Here is an 18006-nt window from a genome sequence, read left to right on the forward strand (position 1 = left end):
TGAAGTATACCCTGGAGAATATGAGTGTATAACTCTTGCTATTACTGCAGTGTTTGAACATATTGATCTAAATTTGTAATAGCGAGCTATATTGCAGGGAGGATACATTTAATTTGTCTGTATATTGAAACAACCTATCTATTTGTATGAAATGAACTTTATTGTATAAGATTTATGGTAGCTGTATGTTTTTGAGACATTATTTTTAATTTAATACTCTTATTTCTATGACTTCTCTCTAGAAAACCTGGTATTGCTTTAGTCATTTATTTCCTGTTATATTTTTTATTTAAAAAATATAATAATCTTAGTATTAAATAAAATGATAATTAATACCAGCCACAGTTTATTAGGCACAGAATATTATTTTGTTCTGACAGAAAATTTTTATTGAGACGTTCTTCAGTATTTTTCCTCTTAGTGGTATAGCAGCGATAGGATAAACAGTACTGTTAAATTTGTATTGATGACGAATACTCTACCTTGTGGAAGCAGTACGCCTTTCCATAGTTTTACAAAAAGTTCCAGCTTTCACAGAATTATTTTAACCCTAACCTTTACTTAACATTCAGCTAAGACATTGATTTCTGTGTACAACTGGCAACAGCACATTCCTACAGTCTACAGATTAGTGAGGAATACAAGACAGGGATCAGCATCACTAGAGTTATCAATAGTTCAGTTTTGAGAAATAATATTCAGGGATGAATTTATCAGGTTCATGTATATTAACTTCTAAGATAATTTCTATGTTATTAAAAATGTGTATTTGGGGCTGGCTAGATAGCTTAGTTGGTTAGAATGTGGTGCTAATAACACCAAGGTCAAGGGTTCAAATCCCCTTTGTGGCCAGCTGCCAACGTAATTAAAAAATTAAAAATCTATATTTGAATAAAGTTAGTTGAACCATGACTTGGATACCCATTCTGCATAAGGTTGGTCCACTGAAGAATTACTTTCACTGAATTGTACAATAGATCAATTGAAGAAGCTTCTCTTGAGAGTCATTATAAGAATCAGACCAATGAAAACAGTTTTGTTCGTGGAAGGATGTTACGGAGGGACATGTTCATTATGTTAGGCTGCACACTTTTATGAGAACTACTGTGTAATTTTATAATGTCAAAAATATTTAATATTTAAACTGTATAACTAACAGTCCCCCCCCCACCCCCTTTTCTGTACTGGCTGCTGGAAAACTCATAGCCCAGCCACAGCCACAACACAGCCATTGCCATGAACATGTGTACCCTCATTCTTTTTCCCACATTGTCTTCACCTTGTTTTACTTTATGTTTTTCACTCCACTTTTTATTTATGCTGTATGATCGTAACTTATACTTCCTTGGAAAGTGCCTTAAATTCTTTCTCAAATAAGGATGAATCTAAATATGTTAAATAAATCATAAAGTAGCCCACTCTCGGTCCAAATAATTCCAGTACATTATAGGATATCATCTGTTTCCTGTTGGTACATGCTATAGCCAGCTTTTCCTAAAAATATTTCCTATTTCCTTGACTTATTCTGGATTGTTTAGTGAGAATTTAGTTGTAGATGATATCTCCCAGGATTAGCCTTATGAACAGCAGAGATGATGCTACCTAAAAGGCAAGGTTTGAGACCCAGGGCCTTTCCGTGATCTGTTTCTGCACTTGAAAGTTGCCCCCATAATGTGGCTGGCTCCATCTTGCCATTCAGATCTCAGGTTAGGGCCCTCACAGCAACCCAATTTCAACAGCTTCCCAATCAACCATTGTCATGCCACACTGTTTTATTTTTTATTTTAATTTAAAGTTTTATTTATTTTTACATCTCCACAATGCACAGTAGTAGCCCAATACCTGCAATTAGCTATTCATTCCTTTTTTTTGAAGTGTTTACTTTTTTTCCTTTTTAAAATTGACAAATAAAAAATTGCACAGCTATCCATTCATATTTTTCTTGCCAAACATTAAAAACAGGATTAAATTTTCCCCAGATGGGATATAATGGAGCCATTTAAAAAATGTAGGAAAACATGAATTCAAAATTATAGGTGCAATATTTTTACCACTGTGTAAGATATGCAAAAAAGAATGGGAAATTGAATGGTTTATAACTTTCAGATGATGTACTAGGTTAACAGGATTATTAAAAATTATGATGTAGTAGGTTAATGGGCTATTTTTGCTCCTGTGCAGCCCATCCGATTTTCCAAGCTCTCTGTATTACAGCACTGTTGCTTTTAGTATTGTCATTGTTTTAGATGATTTAGTCTTCTAGAGGCTCCTACTGACTCCCACTTGGGTATTGTATTTGCATATTAAAACTGAATTTCTTGTCAATTAAAACCTTAATGGGGATTTTTGGCAGAGGCCAGAGCAGAACCCTAATTGAACAGACCAAATCAGAAGCGATGGTGCTGAGAGGACAGGAGCAGGTAGAACGGAAATGAGCGTTGGGCGAGGAGACATGGTGCCAGGCGGGGAGGTGGATGAATCAGTCAGCATTTCCAAATACGACCCTATTATCACCCTATGCTCACCTGCTCTCTTGTTAAAACGCTCTTGTAAAAAGATGAAGAAACATTGAGAAATGAAAACTGAGGTGGCCTCACGGAGGTAACTGAAAGCATTGTAAAGAAATATGTTGTCTCATTTGGACATGTCTAAGGCCAAGCTGGAATCTACTCTAATATCAACATATCCACAGCTGTCCACACAGCATGCCTATTTCACAAATATTTGTGAGTGAATAACGTTTGATGGACTTTCCATTTAGATCATTTTATAGGCACCCTAAACTCAAAATGACAAAAAGGAAGCCAAACTAACACGAGATGTTCCACTCTCTTTACCTCTTTGTTTCAGCTGTGGTTTAAAAATTTTCCCAGGGCCCAGTTATCTTTCTCTCTTTTCTCTCTTGAAGGAAGAATTCTAGTGGATTATCAAACCCTTTCAATTAGTTCTTTGAAATGCCGTTTGTGTCATTCTCTTGCTTTTCTTATTGCCAACTTAATTCTGGCACCCAGACAACACCATTGGATTGTCCTGTCTCAATCCATTCTACATGTGGCTGATACATTGAGCATTCCAGACAGTGATGTTTATCCTGTCATTTCTCTACTAAAAAAAATACATGTATACTATTTCTACACTCCTTGTGGCCATGCTTTTTAAATAGGAGGATGCATATGTTATTTCACACATGCTGGTAACTGCGGATAAAATGCAAAGTTCATGTAAATTTTAGTGATAATCGAATTTTAGAGAATTTTTATGCTTGCTGTTTTATCACTTAGCTCTTCCTCCGGACATCCAGGAGGATGAATTCACAGCCCTGGGCCACTGAGGATGCAAGGATTCTGAAACACTGAATTATGGGATGAATTCCATAGTAGGGTGGCATTCAAGGCCCCCCCAAATATCCTTAACCATCATTTCATTGTCCCTACATAATGCTTTCCGTGTTACCCAGGCTAGTTTGTCCACTTCCCCCAATACATATGATGTCAAGTTTTTTCTTGAAATATTTCCTCTTTCTTCGATAATGTCCTAGACTGGGTTCCTTGGGAGACAGACTCTTGGATGGAGATTTGCATGCAGAGAGTTATTTGTGGAGTGCTCATGGGAGTAGCACCTTGAAGGGAGTGAGGGAAGCTTGTTTGAGTGAGGGCAGAAGTTGAACTGTGAGGCGGTGACAACAGAGTGTCAGCAGATCACACAGTGTATTAGTCCCTTTCTGTTGCTTGTAATGAGATACCTGGAACCAGGTAATTTGTAAGGAAGTGAAATTTATTGCTTATACATGTGGAAGCTGGGAAGTCCAGAGTCCCGGGAACACATTTGATGAAAGCTTTGTTCTTGCTTGACACCTCTAGCAATGCAGGGTGTCACATGGTGAATATGGCAGGAGCAAAGAGAGACTAACCTCCCCACTCACTCTCTTTTTAAAGCCATCAGCACCACAGCCATGACCACCATTAAACCATCAATGGATGAATCCATTCACTAGGGCATGGTCCTTACAATCTAATCACCTCTTCAAGGCCCCACCTTTCAATTACCACGATAGGATTTCCCACCCTCTTAACATTGTCACCGTGGGGAGTTAAGTTTCTAATATGTGGAACTTTGGGGGACACAATTCAATTAATAGCACACAGGGAGACTCACCTGGGGAGCCCTGGAACTGGAAGTCACTGAAGGGTTGTTCTGATAGAAGCATGGTGCTGGGCTTTTATGCTCTGCACAGACCAATCTTTGGAAGCAGACTTCCTCCCGAGAGACAGCGTGACCTTGGGTGAAGCACCTGCCTTCTGTGGAAGAACAGTTTTGGAGAGGGCCTCAGCTGAGAGCCTTCAGCAGCCAACACCTCTGGCAGCTGGCAAAATGAGTCTTTTTCTGAAGGAAGGATCTGGGCACAGACCACAGTATCTACCACATTTCCTATGCAACTATCCACCACTCATTAGGGGAAAATTCATGTTTTGCTTCTTGAATTAAATGTTTTTTGACTGCTCTAGCTTCCTTAGATTTTTCATTTCTGTGAACTTCTGTTGCACTTACAAGCTGTTCTACTTGTTTTTGTGGTTAACCACATGGTTACTTAACTACTTTCTGGGTTGTAGATTGTCTTTCTAACTATATTGTTGGCTCTTTTCTATTGCTCTTCCTAAGTAACTTACAGTATATGCATCATAAGAATTTAAGTGAATATTGTTGAATGAATAAATGCATTACAAACAGCCTGTTCTATAGAAACATGAAATAATCTCTCCTTTACACACAAAGTGGAGTAAACCTCTCCACTGTTTCTAAGCTTCACAAATGAAAAATATGCAAAGACCTCAAAGAAGGTTGAAAGACAACCTGCAAAATTAAGAGGAATTAAAATCTCTATAGTTGGTTATATGGGATGATGGATGCTCTTACACAAAAAATGTGCAAGTCAAACTGATCTGGATTTTCTATTATTTGTAACACAAGACTCCTAAGTTATCTGTGTAGTTATAAATATTGTGATTCGTGTAAAAAAACCAAAACATTTTATTGACTCCATTCAATCTATGCAAGAATAAGAAAGATGCAATTAAAATAAATAGATATTTTGTTTGTTTAATCAGTTGCCTTCTTTTTCCCTTAGGTTATAAATTTGGGGTTATTAGAGAACCATTTTTTTAAATTCATGCTCACATTAACTAAGTAATGAAGATTTTTAATTAAAATCCTAGAGTTTATACAGATTAATTCTGAATTTGATATTTTCTTCATTAACACTGAGGTTTTATTGTTTAATATCTAGCAGAGACCACTATCAATGAAAATCAAAGGTACCACTGAGGTAACAAAAGATGAATTGACAATTTTTACTCTTCTCTGGGCCAGTGAAGATGCTGTGGAATCTGTATCTGTTAGTTTACTTTCTTTTGTATTTTAATGTACTTAAAAGTGTGATGTTGGAGGATCATTCAGCTCAAGGGAGTTAAGAATTGAAAGAGTTTCAGATGCTGACCTACTCTGTGAGAGCAACTTGTGGGAGATTTGACAGCTGATTCTCTGAGATTGCACCAGAATATCGATCAAATATGATGAAAGGAATTTTTTCACTCTGATTTTAAATGCGCTAAAATTGTTTGGAAACGTGCTAAATTCTCTTATCTATTCTTTCTTACATTGAAATTATTTTGAATCCTGTATGTAGAGAGCTGTATTGTTTGTGAAAATGACAGTGTTGTGTCTTTATTTCCAGTAATTCTAGCTTTTGTTCTTTTTCGGCTCAGTATGATGGCTATTATTAGTGAAAAATATAAAAGGTGACTTTTGTTTCTTTTCAGTCTCTATAGATTTTATGATTTTTTTCTGGTCTAACTCTGCCAGCTAAGATCTTTAATATAATGTTGAGTAGAAGTGGTAATATTTGCATTGTTTTGGTGTGGGTCTTGATTTTACAATATTAGTAGTTTTTTAATAGATACCTTTCATAAAGTTAGGAACATTCCCTTCTCTTAATAGTTTGCTAAGATTTTTAAATTAAAAGTTGAGCCTGACAGTATTTAAAGGTCTTTCTTTATGTATTGAGATGATCAGATAACTTTTCTCTTTTATTCTGTTAATGCGAAGAATTACATTACTGAAACTTTTGCATTTCTGGAAGAAATTGATTCTGGTGATGATGTATAGTCTATTTTTTGCATTGCTGGATTTGGATTGCTAATATTTCATTTAAGATTTTTTTGCACTTTACTTTTGGAAGGTTTTAAAAAATTTTTTAAACTTATTATTAGCATATTCATTCTTACAAATTGTGATATTTCTTTATGCCCTTTATCCGGCCTATCACTTCCCAAACACCCTCCCTCCCTCTCCCCATCTCTAGTATCCTGTTTTTTCTCTCCTTCTGAAACTTCAACTCATTGTTGTATTTTCTTTCTTTCTATCCTTCCCTCTTTCCTCCCTCCTCCTTCCCTCCCTCCCTTCCTAGTAGCCAGTTATAAGTGAGAACATGCAGTATTTCTGTTTCTTTGTCTGGCTTACTTCACTAAACATAATTTTCTCCAGACTCATCCATGTTGTTGCAAATGGCAGAATTTCTTTCTTTTATATGGCTGAGTAGTATTTTTGTCTGTATATATATCACATTTTCTTCATCCAGTCATCTGTCAATGGACGCTTTGGTTGGTTCCATATTTTGGCAATTGTAAATAGAGCTGCAATGAACATGGGAGTGCAGGTATCCCTTCGACATGATGATTTTCATCTGACAAGGGATTAATATCCAGAATATACAAAGAACTCAAACAACTGTACAGTAAAAAGCAAATAATCCAATTAAAAAATTGGCAAAGGAGATGAATAGACATTTTCAAAGGATGACCTATAAGTGGCCAACAGATACATGAAAAACTGCTCAGCATCACTAGTCATCAGAGAAATGCAAATCAAAACCACATTGCGATGTCATCCCACCCCAGTTAGAGTAGCGATAATCCAAAAGATTGAGAATAACAAATGCTGATGAGGATGCAGAGAAAGGGGAACTCTTCTACGCTGTTGGTGGGACTGTAAATTAGCACAGCCATTGTGAAAAACAGTAAGGTTTCTCAGCAACTACAGATAGAACTACCATATGGTCCAGCTATCTCACTACTGGGTACTTTTGGAAGTTTTAAACTCAATGGCTTTGTTTTGTGGTTATCCTAGAAATAGTAGGATGTGTATTTAACTTAAAATCTGAGGTTGACTTATAATATCTTCACCTTCCTCCTGAATAAGGTAAGGACTTCAGAGTGCTTTGCCTCCAGTCACCACTTTTTCCAGTTTATATGATGTTCTTCATTATTTTAATACTATCTTTTTTTTTATTTACAAAACAGACAAGTAATAAGTATTTTCATCCTATATATTCTGTTTATGTGGTTCTTCCACATAGCTCTCCCTCAACATTCCTGAAACTAATCTTCCAGTTCTGTTCTTTTCAAATCTCTGAGTCATACCATTATTCACTGTCCATAAATTAGTGGATCCTTACTTGTGGCAATAGATCAATTAAATGGACAACCAAATATGCTTAAAGTTTTGCTTCTTGGGGAGTCCTTCTGCCTTTCTAGCAGATTTCTGAGTGAACCTATAATGATGAAATAATCCACTTGTATTTTATGTCAGAATATCACGCAGGACTAGGTCAAAACCAGTCTCAAGGGTTTTGTCCTTTTTCTTTTTCATTTTCTTTTTCATTCTTCTTAGTCACTGGTCATAATGAACTCCCACAGATGACATAGGGAGCAGGAGTATGTATGTATTGAAGGTGTCTGAGCTGCCTGCACATGCAACTTACTTGTACATTCTGGGTTGCTGCTCTACACATCCAGTCCTATGGTTTGGTGAGTCAGAGAATACCCAGTTCATGATGGTCAGCTCAGGTTTTATGGGTAATTGATGTCCCATGGTCAGTTCTACTAGGTGCCAGTAGCAAACCATGAACTGTGTCTCAGAAGGAAACTCGTCATCTGAGGAAGCACACAGCACTTTACTAAAAACCCGTAAGGGTCTGTGCTGCAATTCTCAGGTGCATGCTTGCCAGCTGCTCAATGAAGCAGCCCCCTTTGCACAGGCACTTCGATTATCATTGGATCCACTGTGCCACAGGCTTGAGTGCTGGAGCAGCATGCACTGCAACTGCAGCAGCTTTGCTCTGGACCCCACTTGAACAGGGCAGCTTTATGGATTGCTCAGTATATTGTGGTATATGAAGCCTTCCAAATCCAAAGAGGACATGCCCCTTTGCAGTTTAGGTGGTGTGGGTGCAGAAGTTTTGGGGGGGATATCCTGATTAATGGGCCCTCAGAAACTTCACCAAGTTGGCTGACCCCTAAATTTTCATTGGGGCAGTCTCTCCGTTGTGGTAACTCATCAGGTTTTAGCCTACCATACCTAGATTTTTCTATTATATGATTAAGTTATGTTTTTATAGGCTGCCCATCTATTCTGCTTCTAGGAACACCATGACTGATTATCGGGCAACACAAAATATTTCTGCTGGTCAAAACATTTTGCTTATCATTTTGTCCCTGTTCCCCTTAATGGTGATTATGCCCATGTTGTCTGTGGGAGTTAAGCACTGCCACCTTTGCTACTCTGGAACCCATCATCCCAGTTGAAAGAGGAGCCTAACTCAGTGTCAGCCTTTCTCACTGTCATCTCTGGCCTTCAGAAGACAGCCAGTATGGAGCTTTTCATCTTTTCTTGTTCTCCTCACTAATGTATTTCTTGAGGCATTCATGAAGGGAATGTCCTCTGGGTCTTTCTAGAGGGGGATGTGTGGCTGGGTGAATGTACAGTTCGTGCATGATAATTTTACCCTACTGTTATCTAAGTGGATTCTCTACTGTGGCCTTCAGCCTCTTTGACTGTAGGACTTTGTTGAGGCCAGTGTCAGTCATCCAGCCTACAAAATTGTTAGAACCTGAGGGCCAACACTTTACACAAAGAATCTCTAGGTTCTCCCGTATTAATTAACCTAGCCCAGTCTAATGTGATATTTCATTCACTTTGGTTTAACATCTTTAGAATCAATTTCTGCACATATTTCCTAAATTTTTGCCAAAATAAATTAGAGAAATCTTATGAAGTATAAACTCTCCTACAGGGTTACACTTTTTACTTGTCTCCCAGGAGCAATCTGATGTCTGATTCTAGAAAAAGGATGGTTGGGTAGGTCTAAAGGAAAAAAAATGTATCCCACTGTGAACACCTGCCCAGGTGAGGTTATTCAGGGCCCTCAACCAGGGGAAGGCTATTCTCCTTAGACACAGGAGGGCACATTGCTTCTGCTGGCAAGAGAAGCTCAGAGAAGCTTGGGGGTCCAAGATTTTTGGCTTCTTCAATGTCTGTTCAGAGGTCCCCATCAAAATATTAGGTTCCTGTTCTTTCTCAATTAATGCTATAATATTCGTATTTGGGGAGTCTATAATTCAAATTACATTGTACTCTATCACTTGGATATTTCTTAAGTTATAGAATTGTAATGTAATTTGAATTGACACATTTGTAAATTAAAAACTTGGGTTGAATTTTACATGACATCATATCCACGGCTGCTAGAAATAAGAGATAATTTTATGGCTGCTGTTGAAACTTTGTGGTTCTCTGACTATGACTTGGGCTGAGAGTTTAAGGTCCAGAGCTTGCCATTTATTTCTGTAAGCTATCGGTTCAATTAGAAGCTGCCATGATTACTTTTACTACAATATGATCAGGAGAGCAGCCACTTTGGTTCCCTGAGGCACAGGCTTCTGTAAGCTTCATCACAATCAAACGCAGGTGATAATATTTTTAATCATGATGCCTCTGCCTATCATATATTGTTAGCATTGTAATTCCCATTGGCAAAATGTTCAACATTGTGGTTCAAGGCCAAACACATGACAAAGCTAGTTATAAAGTTCCATCTCTGAGGGTCTTGATCCTGACAGTTGGAAGAGAGAAACCATATTTGGTATTTCAAAAAAGATGATTTTTTATGAAGAATTGGTGGAATAGGAGTTGGAGGACTGAAAAAGCAAATAGGGGAAAAGCTGGGGTAACAGAAAGTTATTAACTTCAGGAAGCAGCTACCCCTAGAGCCTGGAGAAACAAAGGAAAGAAAGCAGAGTTGTCAGATCTTAGTATCTCAGTGAAGAGGCTGCTCCTGCTGAGAAAGAAGCTTATCCTAGATGGTGCTGGTCCCTCTGAGGACTTGTAATGAGACTGGTTCCTCAGTAAAATTCTTAGTTAAATGATGGTTATACTTTAGAGTTTTTGATGCGAAGTTTATGTTAAAGTATGTTTGTATGTGATACAAAACCTGTAGGGTCATTGTACTGCCTCCTGTTGGTTTTCCTGCCTTTGCTTTTATGTGTTGTACATCGTTCACCTTTTCTCTCAGTCATTTTACTTCTCTCTGTCCATGCCCATATATTCAACTGTATTTTAACAGAACAAAAAGTGAAAAATCTTGTCATATCGGGGCCGACCCCGTGGCGCACTCGGGAGAGTGCAGCGCTGGGAGCGCAGCAACGCTCCCGCCACGGGTTCGGATCCTATATAGGAATGGCCAGTGTGCTCACTGGCTGAGTACCGGTCATGAAAAAGACAAAAAAGAAAAAAAAAAAAAATCTTGTCATATCTTTTAAGGGAAAATTATCCTGAGTTCCTTGTTACTTATTGTATGCCCCGTTGACATTGAGCCCTTAGTGGATTAATAAGAACCTTGATTTAGAAGCTGATCAAGCTGGCCCATGACATTTTCTACAGAGGACCTCTATTTCCAAATTTGTAGTGAGGAGATACCAACTGAAGGACCATGTCCATAGGGACAGAGTCTCAGTGGAAAAGTTGTCTATAACCTAGGGATTTGGATATCAGAGTTCCAAATTGATCAGTGAAACAAAAGATACAAGGAACACAGTGTTCTGTTTCATTTTGTTTTCTTCTCGTTTAAAATGTCAGCATTAAATGCTGAGAAGAGGAACCTTCATGGAGGTCCACGTGTGAGAAGGGTGGCAGGAAGAGGGGAGCTGTGGTAGGCAATTCGGAATAAAGACAGATGGTAGAGGTGGAGCTTTTACTTACAATCTCAGTAAGAATTCTGTAGGATTCTGCTACTCTCAATTATATCAAATGTCTTGAGCCTCATGGGACAGTGCCCTATATTATATGAGAATCTTTATGATGCAATTATCATGATTTATTTATTTATTTATTATGAAATGATTTAACAAAGATTTTTCTAAAAGGCCTGACAATGTCATATTTTTTCTAGGCCATACGTGTGAGTATGCTAAGACAGAGACCTGACAAAATTGATTTAAAATCACATGCACTTATTTCTTGGTGAATTTGTACAACAAACATTTATTGAAAATGGTATTTTCCCTGTTTTATACTTGAATGGTTAATTATCTTCAGAATAAATTCCTTGCCCATGTCTTTTTTCCTTAATTTTATTTTGTTGATATGCAATGTGGTTGATTATTGTGGCCCATTACCGAAACCCCACTCCCTACTCCCTCTTCCCCCTCCCACCCAACAATGTCCTTTCTGTTGCTTGTCGTATCAACTTCAAGGAATTGTAGTTGTTGTGTCTTCTTCGCCCCCACCCCCGGTTTTTTTTTTTTGTGTGTGTGTGTGTGTGTGTGTGTGTGTGTGTGTGTGTGTGTGTGTGAATTTATTTATTTATTTTTAGCTCCCACCAATAAGTGAGAACATGTGGTATTTCTCTTTCTGTGTCTGACTTGTTTCACTTAATATAATTCTCTCAAGGTCCATCCATGTTGTTGCAACTGGCAGTATTTCATTCGTTTTTATAGCTGAGTAGTATTCCATTGTGTAGATATACCACATTTTCTGTATCCACTCATCTGATGATGGACATTTGGGCTGGTTCCAACTCTTGGCTATTGTAAAGAGTGCTGCAATGAACATTGGGGAACAGGTATACCTTCGACTTGATGATTTCCATTCCTCTGGGTATATTCCCAGCAGTGGGATAGCTGGGTCATATGGCAGATCTATCTGCAATTGTTTGAGGAACCTCCATACCATTTTCCATAGAGGCTGCACCATTTTGCAGTCCCACCAACAATGTATGAGAGTTCCTTTTTCTTCGCAACCTCGTCAGCATTTATCGTTCAGAGTCTTTTGGATTTTAGCCATCCTAACTGGGGTGAGATGGTATCTCAGTGTGGTTTTGATTTGCATTTCCCGGATGCTGAGTGATGTTGAGCATTTTTTCATATGTCTGTTGGCCATTTGTATATCTTCCTTAGAGAAATGCCTACTGAGCTCTTTTGCCCATTTTTAATTGGGTTGCTTGTTTTTCTCCCTTAAAGTTGTTTGAGTTCCTTGTATGTTCTGGATATTAATCCTTTGTCAGATGTATATTTTGCAAATATTTTCTCCCACTCTGTTGGTTGTCTTTTAACTCTGTTAATTGTTTCTCTTGCTGTGCAGAAGCTCTTTAGTTTGATATTTGTTTATTTTTCCTTTGGTTGCCCGTGCTTTTGGGGTCGTATTCATGAAGTCTGTGTCCAGTCCTATTTCCTGAAGTGTCTCTCCTATGTTTTCTTTAAGAAGTTTTATTATTTCAGGTTGTATATTTAATTCTTTAATCCATTTTGAGTTGAGTTTAGTGTATGGTGAAAGGTATGGGTCTAGTTTCATTCTCCTGCATATTGATATCCAGTTCTCCCAGCACCATTTGCTAAAGAGGCAGTATCTTCCTCAGTGTATAGGCTTGGTGCCTTTGTCAAAGATCAGATGGCTGTAGCTGTGTGGGTTGATTTCTGCATTCTCTATTCTATTCCATTGATCAGTGTGTCTGTTTTTATGCCAGTACTATACTGTTTTGGTTATTATAGCTTTGTAGTATAGTTTAAAGTCAGGTAGTGATATGCCTCCAGCTTTATGTTTTTTGCTCAGCATTGCTGTGGCTATGCGTGGTCTTTTGTTATTCCATATAAATGTCTGGATAGTTCTTTCCATTTCTGAGTAAAATGTCATTGGAATTTCAATGGGGATTGCATTGAATTTGTATATCACTTTGGGTAGTATGGACATTTTCACTATGTTGATTCTTCCAATCCAAGAGCATGGGATATCTTTCCATCTTCTTGTATCCTCTCTCATTTCTCTCAGCAGTGGTTTGTAGTTCTCATTATAGAGATTTTTCACATCCTTGGTTAACTCAATTCCTAAGTATTTTATTTTTTTGGTGGCTATTGTAAATGGGCAGGGTTTCTTGACTTCTCTTTCTGCATGTTCACTATTGGAGAATAGAAATGCTACTGATTTTTGTGTGTTGATTTTGTATCCTGCTACTGTGCTGAAATTATTTATCACTTCCAAGAGTTTTTTTCTAGAGGCTTTAGGCTGTTTGATATATAGGATCATGTCATCTGCAAACAGGGATAGTTTGACTTCATCTTTTCCAATCTGGATGCCCTTTATTTCCTTCTCTTCTCTGATTGCTCTGGCTAGTACTTCCAACACTATGTTGAATAGGAATGGTGAGAGTAGGCATCCTTGTCTAGTTCCTGTTCTTAAAGGAAAAACTTTCAGCTTTTCCCCATTCAGGATGATATTGGCAGTGGGTTTATCATATATGGCTTTGATTATGTTCAGATACTTTCCCTCTATACCTAACTTATAGAGGGTCTTTGTCATTAATGAGTGTTGAATTTTATCAAATGCTTTTTCAGCATCTATAGAGATGATCGTATGGTCCTTGTGTTTGACTTTGTTAATATGGTGTATTACATTTATTGATTTGCATTTGTTGAACCAACCTTGCATCCCTGGGATGAATCCCACTTGATCGTGGTGAATAATTTTACATATGTATTGCTGTATTCCGTTTGCTAGTATTTTTTTTTCCTTTTTTTTTTTTTAATTTTATTTTGTCGATATACATTGTAGCTGATTATTGCTCCCCATCACCAAAACCTCCCTCCCTTCTCCCTCCCCCCCTCCCCCCCAACAATGTCCTTTCTGTTTGCTTGTCGTATCAACTTCAAATAATTGTGGTTGTTATATCTTCTTCCGCCCCCCCCGGTTTGTGTGTGTGTGTGAATTTATATATTAATTTTTAGCTCCCTGCAATAAGTGAGAACATGTGGTATTTCTCTTTCTGTGCCTCTTTTGTTTCACTAAATATAATTCTCTCAAGGTCCATCCATGTTGTTGCAAATGGCAGTATTTCATTCGTTTTTATAGCTGAGTAGTATTCCATTGTGTAGATGCACCACATTTTCCGTATCCACTCATCTGATGATGGGCATTTGGGCTGGTTCCAACTCTTGGCTATTGTAAAGAGTGCTGCAATGAACATTGGGGAACAGGTATACCTTCGACTTGATGATTTCCATTCCTCTGGGTATATTCCCAACAGTGGGATGGCTGGGTCATATGGTAGATCTATTTGCAATTGTTTAAGGAACCTCCATACCATTTTCCATAGAGGCTGCACCATTTTGCAGTCCCACCAACAATGTATGAGAGTTCCTTTTTCTCCGCAGCCTCGCCAGCATTTATCGTTCATAGTCTTTTGGATTTTAGCCATCCTAACTGGGGTGAGATGGTATCTCAATGTGGTTTTGATTTGCATTTCCCGGATGCTGAGTGATGTTGAGCATTTTTTCATATGTCTGTTGGCCATTTGGATATCTTCCTTAGAGAAATGCCTACTTAGCTCTTTTGCCCATTTTTTAATTGGGTTGCTTGTTTTCTTCTTGTAAAGTTGTTTGAGTTCCTTATATATTCTGGATATTAATCCTTTGTCAGATGTATATTTTGCAAATATTTTCTCCCACTCTGTTGGTTGTCTTTTAACTCTGTTAATTGTTTCTTTTGCTGTGCAGAAGCTTTTTAGTTTGATATAATCCCATTTGTTTATTTTTCCTTTGGTTGCCCGTGCTTTTGGGGTCGTATTCATGAAGTCTGTGCCCAGTCCTATTTCCTGAAGTGTTTCTCCTATGTTTTCTTTAAGAAGTTTTATTGTCTCAGGGTGTATATTTAAATCCTTAATCCATTTTGAGTTGATTTTAGTATACGGTGAGAGGTATGGATCTAGTTTCATTCTCCTGCATATCGATATCCAGTTATCCCAGCACCACTTGCTGAAGAGGCAGTCCCTTCCCCAGTGAATAGGCTTGGTGCCTTTGTCAGAGATCAGATGGCAGTAAGTGTGTGGGTTGATTTCTGGATTCTCTATTCTATTCCATTGGTCAGTGTGTCTGTTTTTATGCCAGTACCATACTGTTTTGGTTATTATAGCTTTGTAGTATAGCTTAAAGTCAGGTACTGTTATGCCTCCAGCTTTATTTTTTTTGCTGAGCATTGCTTTGGCTATTCGTGGTCTTTTATTGTTCCATATAAATGTCTGAATAGTTTTTTCCATTTCTGAGAAAAATGTCTTTGGAATTTTGATGGGGATTGCGTTGAATTTGTATATCACTTTGGGTAGTATGGACATTTTCACTATGTTGATTCTTCCAATCCAAGAGCATGGAATATCTTTCCATCTTCTTGTATCCTCTCTAATTTCTCTCAGCAGTGGTTTGTAGTTCTCATTATAGAGATTTTTCACATCCTTGGTTAACTCAATTCCTAAGTATTTTATTTTTTTGGTGGCTATTGTAAATGGGCAGGCTTTCTTGATTTCTTGTTCTGCATGTTCACTATTGGAGAAAAGAAATGCTACTGATTTTTGTGTGTTGATTTTGTATCCTGCTACTGTGCTGAAATCATTTATCAATTCCAAGAGTTTTTTTGTAGAGGTTTTAGGCTGTTCGATATATAGGATCATGTCATCTGCAAACAGGGACAGTTTGACTTCATCTTTTCCAATCTGGATGCCCTTTATTTCCTTCTCTTCTCTGATTGCTCTGGCTAGTACTTCCAACACTATGTTGAATAGGAGTGGTGACAGTGGGCATCCTTGTCTAGTTCCTGTTCTTAAAGGAAAAGCTTTCAGCTTTTCTCCATTCAGGATGATATTGGCAGTGGGTTTGGCATATATGGCTTTAATTATGTTGAGATACTTTCCCTCTATACCTAACTTATAGAGGGTCTTTGTCATGAATGAGTGCTGAACTTTATCAAATGCTTTTTCAGCATCTATAGAGATGATCATATGGTCCTTGTGTTTGAGTTTATTAATATGGTGTATCACATTTATTGATTTGCGTATGTTGAACCAACCTTGCATCCCTGGGATGAATCCCACTTGATCGTGATGAATAACTTTTCATATGTGTTGCTGTATTCTGTTTGCTAGTATTTTAGTGAGGATTTTTGCATCTATATTCATCAAGGATATCGGCCTGTAGTTTTCTTTTTTGGTTATATCTTTACCTGGTTTTGGTATCAGGATGATGTTTGCTTCATAGAATGAGTTTGGGAGATTTGCATCCGTTTCAATCTTTTGGAATAGTTTGTAAAGAATCGGTGTCAATTCCTGTTTGAATGTTTGGTAAAATTCTGCTGTGAATCCTTCTGGTCCTGGGCTTTTCTTTGTTGGGAGCCTTCTGATAACAGCCTCAATCTCCTTTATTGTTATTGGTCTGTTCAAATTTTCTACGTCTTCACGGTTCAGTTTTGGGAGCTTGTGTGTGTCCAGAAATTTATCCATTTCCTCCAGATTTTCAAATTTGTTGGCGTATAGTTGTTTATACTAGTCTCGAATGATTCCTTGTATTTCAGATGAATCAGTTGTAATATCGCCTTTTTCATTTCTAATTTTTGTTATTTGAGTCTTCTCTCTTCTTTTTTTTTGTTAGCCATGCTAATGGTTTGTCTATTTTATTTATCTTTGCAAAAAACCACCTTTTTGATTCGTTGATCTTTTGAATTGTTTTTTGGTTTTCAATTTCATTCAGTTCTGCTCTGATCTTAATGATTTCTTTCCGTCTGCTAACTTTAGGTTTGGATTGTTCTTGTTTTTCTAGTTCTTTAAGGTGAAGTGTTAGGTTGTTCACTTGCCATCTTTCTATTCTTCTGAAGTGAGCATTTAATGCAATAAATTTTCCCCTCAATACTGCTTTTGCAGTATTCTTTGTTTGTTGGTTCCTTGGGTTGTAGATAGTGTTTTTGTTAGCTTGTTTTCTCTTCATGAATGCCATTTTTATTGTACTAGCGGGTTTAGATTTTTCTTGGGTTTTTATGGCAGTGGTAGTTATTTTTCAGGAACCAAACCCAGTACTCCCTTGAGGATTTCTTGTAAGGGTGGTCGTGTGGTAGTGAACTCCGGCAGTTTTTGTTTGTCTGAGAAATATACTATTTGCCCCTCATTTCGGAAGGATAGCCTTGCAGGGTAGAGTATTCTTGGCTGGCAATCTTTGTCTTTTAGTATTTTGAAAATATCATCCCATTCCTTTCTAGCTTTTAGGGTTTGTGATGAAAAGTCTGATGTTAACCTGATTGGGGCTCCCTTATAGGTGATTTGACGCTTCTCTCTTGCAGCTTTTAAGATTCTCTCTTTGTCTCTGAGTTTTGCCAATTTGACTATGACATGTCTTGGAGAAGGCCTTTTTGGGTTGAATATGTTTGGAGATCGTTGAGCTTCCTGGATCTGAAGATCTGTGATTTTTCCTATACCTGGGAAGTTTTCTGCCACTATTTTGTTGAATATGTTTTCAATGGAATCTCCATTTTCCTCCCCTTCTGGAATACCCATGACTCGGATATTTGAGCGCTTGAGGTTGTCTGATATCTCTCTCAGATTTTCTTCCATGTCCTTGATTCTTTTTTCTTTCTTTTTGTCTGCTTGTGTTATTTCAAACAGCCCATCTTCAAGTTCAGAGGTTCTCTCTTCAACTTCGACAAGCCTGCTGGTTAAACTCTCCGTTGTGTTTTTTATTTCGCTGAATAACTTCTTCAGTTCAGCAAGTTCTGCTACATTTTTTTTCAGGACATTGATTTCCTTGTATATTTCCTCTTTCAGATCCTGTATACTTTTCCTCATTTCATCATGATGTCTAGCTGTGTTTT

At 37.7% G+C, this 18006-nt stretch overlaps 1 protein-coding gene and 1 non-coding gene across 2 annotated transcripts in view; both read left to right on the forward strand.

Moving 5' to 3' along the window:
• The window catches only part of C15H8orf34 (chromosome 15 C8orf34 homolog), a 187374-nt gene that overhangs the window by 11667 nt on the left and 157701 nt on the right, over positions 1-18006 (forward strand).
• On the forward strand, positions 778-852 carry TRNAI-AAU (transfer RNA isoleucine (anticodon AAU)). The gene has a single exon. It is a non-coding gene; the product is annotated as a tRNA-Ile (tRNA).

This window comes from Cynocephalus volans, chromosome 15 (assembly GCF_027409185.1).
Source record: "Cynocephalus volans isolate mCynVol1 chromosome 15, mCynVol1.pri, whole genome shotgun sequence".
Lineage (NCBI taxonomy): Eukaryota > Metazoa > Chordata > Mammalia > Dermoptera > Cynocephalidae > Cynocephalus > Cynocephalus volans.